The following is a 12,296-nucleotide window of genomic DNA, read 5'->3' as shown; positions in this document are numbered from 1 at the left end:
GTTATAACACTGAAACACCCTCAGGAAGAGGTGCTTTAAGACATGGCTAGCTAGCTAGCAGCTAAAGTCTGGCCCCAGTCGGCAGTGTTTTAGCTACTTCTAAATCACTAATCCTCGTCTCCATGGCGACAAATAAAATATGTTTCCTACAGGTAATATTATCACTGGAGGACGAGGAATAGCTAAACATGCTTCACTACACACCGTAAGAGGATACAATAGCTCACTGGCGTCAAAATGTAAACAAACGCCATTGGCGCATATACACCTGACATCCACTGTAATGATATCAAATACAGTAGCGTATCTAGTCGATACTATTAGAACTACATCAATATTTTTTTGGCATCACAACATATTTATTTATTTATTTATTTTTAATTTATATTATGTTTATAAACTCAGGGAATACGTCCCTGGACACATGAGGACTTTGGATATGACCAATGTATGATTCTGTAACTACTTGGTATCGGATTGATACCTAAACGTGTGGTATCATCCAAAACTAATGTATAGCATCAAACAAGAGAAGAATAAGTGATTATTACATTTTAACAGAAGTGTAGATAGAACATGGTGAAACAGAAAACAGGCAGATATTAACAGTAAATGAACAAGTAGATAAATAATCGATTTTTACAGTTTGTCCCTCATAATGTGTACAAAATAATAGGTGTATAAATGACACAATATATTACTGCATACGTCAGCAGACTAATTAGAAGTCTTTGTTTGTTTACTTACTACTAAAAGAAAAGTTCTCTATTAAGTTCACTATTTTATTTAAAGACTAAATTGTAAAACGAAACATATGTTTTAACGCAGTAATTGAGGCAAAAGGAGCTCCAACCAAGTATTGAGTATTGTACATGCTCATATTTTTCATTTTCATACTTTTCAGTTGGCCAACATTTCTAAAAATCTCTTTTTTGTATTAGCCTTAAGTAATATTCTAATTTTGTGACACACGGAATTTTGGATTTTCATTTGTTGCCACTTCAAATCATCAAAATTAAATGAAATAAACATTTGAATGCATCAGTCTGTGTGCAATGAATAAATATAATGTACAAGTTACACCTTTTGAATGCAATTACTGAAATAAATCAAGTTTTTCAAAATATTCTATTTTACTGGCTTTTACCTGTACTTTAAAAAGCACAGAACAGCTCAGTTTAAAAAAAGAGAGGTAAAACAAAAGTAGTGAAGTCACTGCTCAGTCAGCACCTGCAGTGTGAAAACTTGTCTAAAAGATGGCGCTATAGCACAAATGTTAACTAACCTTTCCAATTATGTTCGGTTCTGTATATGTCAAGTAAAGTGGTGCGTGAAAATGAACGTCATAATCAGATCTTTTTTTTCAGGGTCCATGTACACAATGACATTCTGATCCGTAATGATGATCAGATTAAATGAATGTTTTCCATGGACACGTGGCTATTGTAAAAAAAAAAAAAAAAATGTGTGCCAATTCATCTTGCTCTCATTCAAATGTGATCATAAACCACGCCAAATTATCCATGTCGGTGACTTTTAGCTCTTTTTTCTAACACACTTGCACTAAAAATCGACATAACGGATCATGGCGGAGGGGGTTTTCATTTTATGAAGAAACTAAACGACACTGTTTGATGGAATGTCTAAAGTTATAGAGGATATAAGAGTAATAAAAACATCCATGTCAATAATTTCTCACTTCATCCTTTTTAATCAATGACAAGGGATCTGGCCGTTAAGCTCAGTTCCCAGCCGCAGAAGCGATAAAAGCTATTACGTTGATACGGCACAATTTACTTACAGCAGTTACACGTCCAACACATATGGCGCAATATTATCCTTTTATCGCTGCGTTTGATCCCAACATACTGTTCAGGGAAATACATGTCTGGCACTTTTGACGCTGCATGCGAGATGCCAGCTTGGCAGGCTGATGTGAAATGCTGAGCTAGTGTGGTGTTTTTTTTTTAACTGAAAAACACAGCCTGCTGTTGTGGCTCCCTACTGCACTCGGCCTGAACCTAAACAGCTAAATGTGTGGACATAAAAGAACAAATAATGACTCAGAATTCTAAGGATTGGGTTCACCACCACAAGGTATCAAGGGATCATTTTAATGAAGCTATTTAGATGATACTGTGTTTTTTTTTTTTTTGGGGGGGTCTAAATTAGGGTTGTGTACCGGTACTAGTATAGTATTGTGGTACTAATGAATCAAAAACGGTACTATACTCTGTCTGAAAAGTACCGGTTCCCTACGGACATGACGGCGCGTCGTCCCGTACTGACATTGCTGGTTTTACGAGCACAGGAGCATGTTCGGCAGCGCAAAATCACAGAGTACTTACAAGCAGACACACATTTTTGGTATAAAAAGTAAAGATAAAAGGTGAAGTTATAACGTGTCGTTCCCATGACGTGGGTGAGTGCATAACACGCTAAATGGCCGATTGTGTGAGTGCGTTTGATTAAATGTGACAAATTCCATTGGTTCGCCGTGACAACTTTTGCTAATTTCATAGAGGTATGATGTGACCGGGCTAAATGTATTAGGGGCCCGTGAACCCAGGCAAACATCGATAAATTAGCCGCGGCATTGTATAAAGCGCAGGCGTCAAAGCGTTGGAAAAAATAGCCGTGTTTAGTCCAGAAATTACGGTAAATACTGATAAAGATTAATTTGCCTTCAAAACAACACAAACATCTGACTTCTCACGTATGCGCTTCTCAGAAAACACAAACTGTCCCATAAACTGCAAAAGCCAACATTTTTTCATTTTTAATCTCCCCAAGAAATGTTGACCCAGCACGAAATCATAGAAATGTACCAGATTCAAGACCCTTACAAATCGGGGCCATGTTTACTTCCGCAATGCGGGTCACTTCATGATTGCATTCCGTTCAAATGTGAACAATTACACGGAAAGATCGGATTTTACCAAACAATCTGAATTGGGCATCATGAACGTGCAGTACAGGGCATCATATGGCCCTATTCCTGGATGGATGTTGCATGAGAGTAATAGCGGGGGGATGGTTCATCATTTTGCAAGGCTTTCTGCTGAAAATGATGGAAAGCAACACACTACATAGCAACTGACACTGTGGTCAAAGTTGGAATTGCCACAAAACCCATTTTAAGATAGTCAACATGTACTGCCATCTGGGGGCTAAAGTGGATAGTGCACCCCACCAATTTTGTCACGTTTTACGTGTCAGGTAAACCGCGACGTAGTGGGGGATGTGAATCCGACCGTAGAGTATTTTTCCCCTGAAAGAAGTCTGCATAACACAGGCATACATTTTTACACACGAATAACGAATGGAATGGAAGTTTAAAAAGTACCTTTCAATTTTTTTTGTTTCATTTTCAAGATAGGAAAACGGTAATAAGGGAGTTGGAGGAGGAGAAAAAAAGTAAATCCTAATTTAAGCTCCTTTGTGGTGCGCTCAGTTAGAGACCAGGAAAAAAACCCTACTGCAACACACATATACATTAAACGACACACAAAACTGTGTACGTATTAGGAGTGTCAAAAAAATAGATTTTCTAAACTTATTTGTAACGATTATTAATCGTTCACTTTTTCTTTTTTTTTTCAAAATCTGTCCTGTGCAGCCACTCAGGCAAATCACATTGTTGATGTAGATGATCTACATCTGCTGTACAGATATGTACAGACAAATATTTATACTGTTGCCTTATTTGTATTTGACCTTATTAAATATTAGGGCAGAATTGTATTCAATTGTTATATATATACATATATCATACTTGCCAACCTTGAGACCTCCGATTTCGGGAGGTGGGGGGTAGGGGGTAGGGGGGGGCGTGGTCGGGGTGGGGCGGGGGCGTGGTTGGGGGCGGGGCTAAGAGGGGAGGAGTATATTTACAGCTAGAATTCACCAAGTCAAGTATTTCATATATATATATATATATATATATATATATATATATATATATATAAGAAATACTTGACTTTCAGTGAATTCTAGCTATATATATATATATATATATATATATATATATATATATATATATATATATATATATATATATATATATATATATATATAAATAAAAGAAATACTTGAATTTCAGTGTTCATTTATTTACACATATACACACACATAACACTCATCTACTCATTGTTGAGTCAAGGGTTGAATTGTCCATCCTTGTTCTATTCTCTGTCACTATTTTTCTAACCATGCTGAACACCCTTTCGCAGGTACCCAGAAAGGTTTCGAGTACCACCAAAAAAACTGAATCTCTGAAGACAGTATAAAAATCTGTGTTAAAGGTGTACAAATACTGTTTGTATAATAAGCATGTTATTTTTTTTTACAAATGAGGGTTAAGAGTTCAGTGCTAAAAAAAAAAAGAGAAAAGAATGTGGCTTAAGAACAGTTTTTTAATTGAGCTGCTGCATTTTTTGGTTGGGTTGTTGATTTATTTTGAGTAACTTCTATACATTTCTAAAAGGGGAGGAATGTAATAGTGATCTATGTTTGTCTGTTGCCATCTCCTGGTGAATGTTGGCTATAGCGTACTGGGGTTACTTTTTGGTTGGCCAACGATTTACGTGGTGTTGCGCACACGACGTCACTCAGGTCCGCATGGAGCTGGAGGGGGCGTGGCTTCCAGCTCCGCCTGAATTTCGGGAGATTTTCGGGAGAAAATTTGTCCCGGGAGGTTTTCGGGAGAGGCGCTGAATTTCGGGAGTCTCCCGGAAAATCCGGGAGGGTTGGCAAGTATGACATATATATATATATATATATATATATATATATATATATATATATATATATATATATATATATATATATATATATATATATATTTATATATGTATATGTATATATGTGTAATATATACATTTTTAGAGCTTTTAATCTATTTTATGGAGGAATGTAGTTAATCATAGAACTGGCACCCAATGATATTAAAAAACGTATTGATTTAGAATCAAGAATCGAGAATCGTTTTGTATCAACAATCGGTTCTGAATTGAATCGTTACCCCAAAGAATCAAATATTTTTTGTATTTGTTGGTATATGTATGACATTCACTATAACTATTGTTGTTTATTCTGGGGAAACAAATGGGGCAATGTTAACAAACTAGATTGTATGTAATTTTGACAAGCAAGCTATTGAAATAAATAACAAACAAATGAAAATCAAAAACTGGACCCAGAAGCAAAAGCTGGCGAGACAAGGGAAAGGAAATAACAAGAGTTGTTGAGAGCCGGAGAGAAGTATGACCTACACCAGGACAACGGGGCGCTAAGCGTCACAAGCCTGGAAGGAAGCTTGAGCGACGCGACCCCAAGATGCAGCAGACGACAGGCAGAAGGTGGGTAAACTAAAATTATTTAATAACCAAAAGAAAAAGTGCTCACGAGGGAGTGGTGAAACATGGCTGGGAGTAGAAACAAGCAACAAAAGAAGGCGAGTGCAGCTAGGAGAACTTATTTTGTCTAAGGCAAACATGCGTAACAATGAACCGACTACAATCGGCGACTGATTGGCAACCGGGTGCAGGTGTGTCCCGGTTGCCAATCATGCAGCAGGTTTGGAGGCCTGTGCACGGCACGGGGGAGTGAACATACAAAATAAAGGCACAAGACAGGAACTAAAATACCACACACTGGGTTAAAAGCCAACAACAGTCCAGAACAAAGTGTGTCAGAGCTTATCTTCTTGTCCCTTTAAAACTAAGATTAGATTTAAACAATAATGTTCTTGCTTTGGGCAAGATTCTTTAGCAAAGTCAGTTGCTCCGAACAGAAGAGCAACGGAGCCCACACACCGAAACACCATCATGGCAGCGGTTATTGATTTCATCCTTCTGAACGGGTTGCAAAAGCCAATTTCCCAACAGAAATGACTTTGCAAATGTTAAATTACTGCATTATATATTATTGCTTCCGGACTTAAGTCTTATCGGGGGTGAATCAATCATCGGGCCGCTCTATAACAAGAGTTCTTAGAAATAAGGGACAATTGAATTATTCAACTCAAAGTAATGTCCAGTTCATGTTGTACATCCTCTGGGTTATTTTATCAAAAGCGGAGTTGTCAGATGTGTTTTTTTTTCTCTTTCTATTGTCGCTACTAAACCTCCACACCTGTGTGTCCTTCGGTACAGGAAACTCCCACAGGGCATTTTTATTCATGAGATTTCTTTCGACAGTGTTTGGTTCACGTGATAGTATGATAAATGAGGAGGAGATGTACCGAGAGACCTTCCAGTTGAATCCCCGAAGACGGTTGACGTGTAAAGGATGTTTGCCTTGGGCTTACCCACACTGTCCTTACCTGAAGAAAGACCTGACCAATATAGTCGCAGAGTTTCAAACACAAGTATTTTTTTTAGAGGGTTATGCTCACAGAACATGTGCAGTTCTAGGTAGGAAACTCAATAACACGCATCATAGTAAATATCCCAGGGAATTAATGTAGGATCATTTTAACAGAACTTCGAAAGTCAAACAATATTTTCACGTTGGTCAACTTCAAAACAAACGTTTGAAATGTCATCACTTTTAACTGTTAGGTGCATTTTAAAATGCATACACGGTCTAGCTCCATCCTATTTTGACGATTGTATTGTACCATATGTCCCGGCAAGAAATCTGCGTTCAAAGAACTCCGGCTTATTAGTGATTCCCAGAGCCCAAAACAAGTCTGCGGGCTATAGTGGGTTATCTATTGGGGCTCCAGTACTCTGGAATGCCCTCGCGATAACAGTTAGAGATGCTACCTCAGTAGAATCATTTAAGTCCTAACTTAATACTCATTTGTATACTCTAGCCTTTAAATAGACCCCCCTTTTAGACCAGTTGATCTGCCGTTTCTTTTCTGCTCTGCCCCCCTCTTCTTCGTTGCGAGGGTGGGGGCACAGAATTGGTGACCACAGATGACGCGCTAGCTGTCCAAAGTCGGGACCCAGTGTGGACCACTCATCTGTGCATCAGTTGGGGACGTCTCTGCGCTGCTGACCTGTCTCCACTCAAGATGATCTCCTGCTGGCCCCACTATGGACTGGACTCTCAATATTATGTTAGATCCACGATGGACTGGACTCTCACACTATTATGTTAGATCCACTATGGACTGGACTCTCACATTATTATATTCGATCCACTATGGACTGGACTCTCTCACTATTATATTAGATCCACTATGGACTGGACTCTCTCACTATTATATTAGATCCACTATGGTCTGGACTCTCACACTATTATGTTAGGTCCACTATGGACTGGACTCTCACAATATTCTGTTAGATCCACTATGGACTGGACTCTCACAATATTATGTTAGATCCACTATGGAGTAGACTCTCACACAATTATGTTAAATCCACTATGGACTGGATTCTCACACTATTATGTTAAATCCACTATGGACTGGACTCTCACACTATTATGTTAGATCCACTATGGACTGGACTCTCACACTATTATGTTAGATCCACTATGGACTGGACTCTCACACTATTATGTTAGATCCACTATGGACTGGACTCTCACTATTATGTTAGATCCACTATGGACTGGACTCTCACACTAGTATGTTAGATCCACTATGGACTGGACTCTCACAATATTATGTTTGATCCACTATGGACTATCACTTGTGATTTAGGGCTATATAAGTCAACTTTGATTGATTGATTGATTGATGCTAGTGCAAAAAGATGTCAACAGCTGCTTTATAGGACTAACTATGACTATGGTTTATTTTGAACATTTTGAACATTTTGAACAACAGTTAGATAACACATCACATACAGGTGAAAGTCAAAACAATTGAATATCGTGCCAAAAATCCATTTATGTTCACAATTCAACTTCAAATGTAAAACTAATATGTGAAATACAGTCAAGTCATTACATGCAGAGTGAGATATGTCATTATATGGTTATCATTTTCATGATTACCGGTTTTGAAACCCCCCAAATTTCTAAGATCTAAGATACCCAACAAGCACAAGACATTGATACAACGTGGATTATACATGCCTGTCCTTTAAAAGTGACTTTGAAACAACGTTGCGAAATAGTTGTATTTGTAAATTGAGACGTCGACGTCGGACTGATCACTGGGGGGGGGGGTAGGGAGGTAGCAGAACTGGTGGCCTGGTGTCAGGATAATAATCTCTCCTTGAACACAGACAAGACCAAGGAGATGATTATTGACCCACGGAGAAGGAGTACCCACTACACACCTCTGTACATAGGGGGGGACAAAGGTGGACAGGGTGAAAACCTTTAAATTCCTCGGTACCCACATCAGCGAGGACCTCACCTGGGATCACAACACCCAACAAACAATAAAGAAAGCCCAGCAGCGACTGTACTTCCTAAGAAGGCTGAGAAAATTTGGCATGCCACCCAAAATTCTCAGCAACTTCTATAGAAGTGCGCTTGAGAGTGTCCTTACCAGCTCGATCACGGTCTGGTATGGAAACTGCACTGCTAAGGACAGCAAGTGATTAAAACGGCTCAGTATATATCAGACGCAGCCTTCCCCTCACTACAGGACATGTACTCTACCAGGGCCACCAGGAGAGCACACAACATCATAAAGGACAGTACACAGTCTCTTCAGCCTCCTACCATCAGGCAGACGATACAGGAGCCTGAAATCCAGGACTACGAGACTGACAAACAGTTTCTACCCACAGGCCATCAGGCTTGTGAATGCTAACTTGTGAATGCTAGCTCCCCCCCCCGTTTTACTTTTGTCTTTTTGAACAAAAGACAGCTACCATGACCACCCCCCAAACTGTGAACCATCACTGTAGACACATTTCACCTTTGATCACTAAAGACACTTTAACTGCTGCTGTGACCAAATGTCACCTCCATATTTATACTGTTGACTGTCAATCAGAATGTGCAATAATGTTATGTTACTTACTGTGCCTTGTATATACATTTTTATTTGTATTTTTTAGCTAAGTACCGTGTGACTTGTTGAAGGGTGGACTAGCAAAGTAAGATTTTCATTGTACGGCAAACTGTCTGTTTAACTGTGCATATGACAATAAACAATCTTGAATCTTGAATCTTGAATCTAATGTTGAGTCCACGTTGTTGGTTAAGAAATGACCAAAATTCATTGGTCAAATCAACGCCATTGATTAAACATCGTCAAAAAGCATGTTGTTTCAACGTTGTATCTGTGTTGTAGAATATTGGTTAATGGTCAAATCTACATCAGAACCCAACATTGATTAAATATCTATCCTATATCTCATACTTGCCAACCTTGAGACCTCCAATTTCGGGAGGTGGGGGTGGGTGCGGGGGGCGTGGTTAAGAGGGGAGGAGTATATTTACAGCTAGAATTCACCAAGTCAAGTATTTCATGTATATATATATATATATATATATATATATATATATATATATATATATATATATATATATATATATATATATATATATATATATATATATACATATACATATATATATATATATATATATATATATATATATCCCCGCGACCCAGAAGGGAATAAGCGGTAGAAAATGGATGGATATATATATATATATATATATATATATATATATATATATATATATATATATATATATATATATATATATATATATATATATATATATATATATATATATATATATATATATATATATATATATATCCCCGCGACCCAGAAGGGAATAAGCGGTAGAAAATGGATGGATGGATATATATATATATATATATATATATATATATATATATATATATATATATATATATATGTATATATATATATATATATATATATATATATATATATATATATATATATATATATATATATATATATATATATATATATATATAAGAAATAATTGACTTTCAGTGAATTCTAGCTATATATATATATATATATATATATATATATATATATATATATATATATATATATATAGCTATATATATATATATATATATATATATATAGCTATATATATATATATATATATATATATATAGCTATATATATATATATATATATATATATATATATATATATATATATATATATATAGCTATATATATATATATATAAATATATATATATATATATATATAGCTATATATATATATATATATATATATATATATATATATATATATATATATATATATGTATATATATATATATATATATATAAGAAATAATTGACTTTCAGTGAATTCTAGCTATATATATATATATATATATATATATATATATATATATATATATATATATATATATATATATATATATATATATATATATATATATATATATATAAATAAAAGAAATACTTGAATTTCAGTGTTCATTTATTTACACATATGCACACACATCACACTCATCTACTCATTGTTGAGTTAAGGGTTGAATTGTCCATCCTTGTTCTATTCTCTGTCACTATCTTTCTAACCATGTTGAACACCCTCTCTGATGATGCATTGCTGTGTGGCACGCACAAAAGTGCTTTCATCAAATGCACTAGATGGCAGTATTGTCCTGTTTAAGAGTGTCACAACATTGCTGTTTACGGCAGACGGACTGCTTTACTGTAGACGTTCTTTATATTGTGGGAAAGCGGACTCAGGTCCCCATGGAGCTGGAGGGGGCGTGGCCTCCAGCTCCGCCTGAATTTCGGGAAATTTTCGGGAGAAAATTTGTCCCGGGAGGTTTTCGGGAGAGGCGCTAAATTTCGGGAGTCTCCCGGAAAATTCGGGAGGGTTGGCAAGTATGCTATATTTATCCTGCTACCCAGCAGGCACAAGGCATTGATACAACGTTGATGATATGTTCTTTAAAACTGTCCTTTAAAACTGATTTTGAAACAATGTTGCAACATAGTTGTATTTGTAAATTTAGACAACGTTGATGTCTAACGTTCTATCCACGTTGTTGGTTGGGAAATTTCCAAAATTCCATGGTCAAATCAACGTCAAAACCTGGCATTGATTAAACGTAGTCAAAAAGCGTGTTGTTTCAACGTTGTATTTGTGTTGTAGAATATTGGTTGGGAGATGACCAAAATTCAAAAGGTCAAATCAACGTCAGAACCCAACATTGATTAAACGTCCTCAAAAAGCATGTTGTTTCAATGCTGATTTAACAACTTCTCACTGTTGTTTCAATGTCTTGTGCCTGCAGGTAATCAGCAAAATGATATCAAAAGAAGGCTTGAAATATTTTAAGTGGCTTGTTCTGAGCTTATGTCGTATACTAGTTTGACCTTGTAAATGTATTTACTCGAATAAACAAACATTTGCACGATATGTATTTATTTTTTTTGTTTCACCTGTATTTCCAGTTTCTCGTTATAACATGTCCGAAAAGGAGTAGAAGCAGATGTTATTTAATCCTACCCCTTTCTCATTTCATAGCAATTACTAACATATTCAACTAAGTTCATGTTCTTCATTTATACACAAATACATACATACTTGATACATAGTTAAATTAGATGTAATTGACATAATCAGATGAATGATATTAAATCAATAGTTCAAGATATCCATTATAATTCTTCTTCTTTGTACTTTGTCCATCCATCCATCCATCCATCCATCTTCTTCCGCTTATCCGAGGTCGGGTCGCGGGGGCAGCAGCCTAAGCAGGGAAGCCCAGACTTCCCTCTCCCCAGCCATTTCGTCCAGCTCCTCCCGGGGGATCCCGAGGCGTTCCCAGGCCAGCCGGGAGACATAGTCTTCCCAACGTGTCCTGGGTCTTCCTCGTGGCCTCCTACCGGTCGGACATGCCCTAAACACCTCCTTAGGGAGGCGCTCGGGTGGCATCCTGACCAGATGCCCGAACCACCTCATCTGGCTCCTCTCGATGTGGAGGAGCAGCGGCTTTACTTTGAGCTCCCCCCGGATGACAGAGCTTCTCACCCTATCTCTAAGGGAGAGCCCCGCCACCCGGCGGAGGAAACTCATTTCGGCCGCTTGTACCCGTGATCTTGTCCTTTCGGTCATAACCCAAAGCTCATGACCATAGGTGAGGATGGGAACGTAGATCGACCGGTAAATTGAGAGCTTTGCCTTCCGGCTCAGCTCCTTCTTCACCACAACGGATCGATACAGCGTCCGCATTACTGAAGACGCCGCACCGATCCGCCTGTCGATCTCACGATCCACTCTTCCCTCACTCGTGAACAAGACTCCGAGGTACTTGAACTCCTCCACTTGGGGCAAGATCTCCTCCCCAACCCGGAAATGGCACTCCACCCTTTTCCGGGCGAGAACCATGGAC

The sequence above is a fragment of the Nerophis lumbriciformis genome, linkage group LG27, assembly GCF_033978685.3.
Source record: "Nerophis lumbriciformis linkage group LG27, RoL_Nlum_v2.1, whole genome shotgun sequence".
Taxonomy (NCBI): Eukaryota; Metazoa; Chordata; class Actinopteri; order Syngnathiformes; family Syngnathidae; genus Nerophis; species Nerophis lumbriciformis.
The sequence above is the reverse complement of the archived record's forward strand: the minus strand, read 5'-3'. Positions refer to the sequence as shown.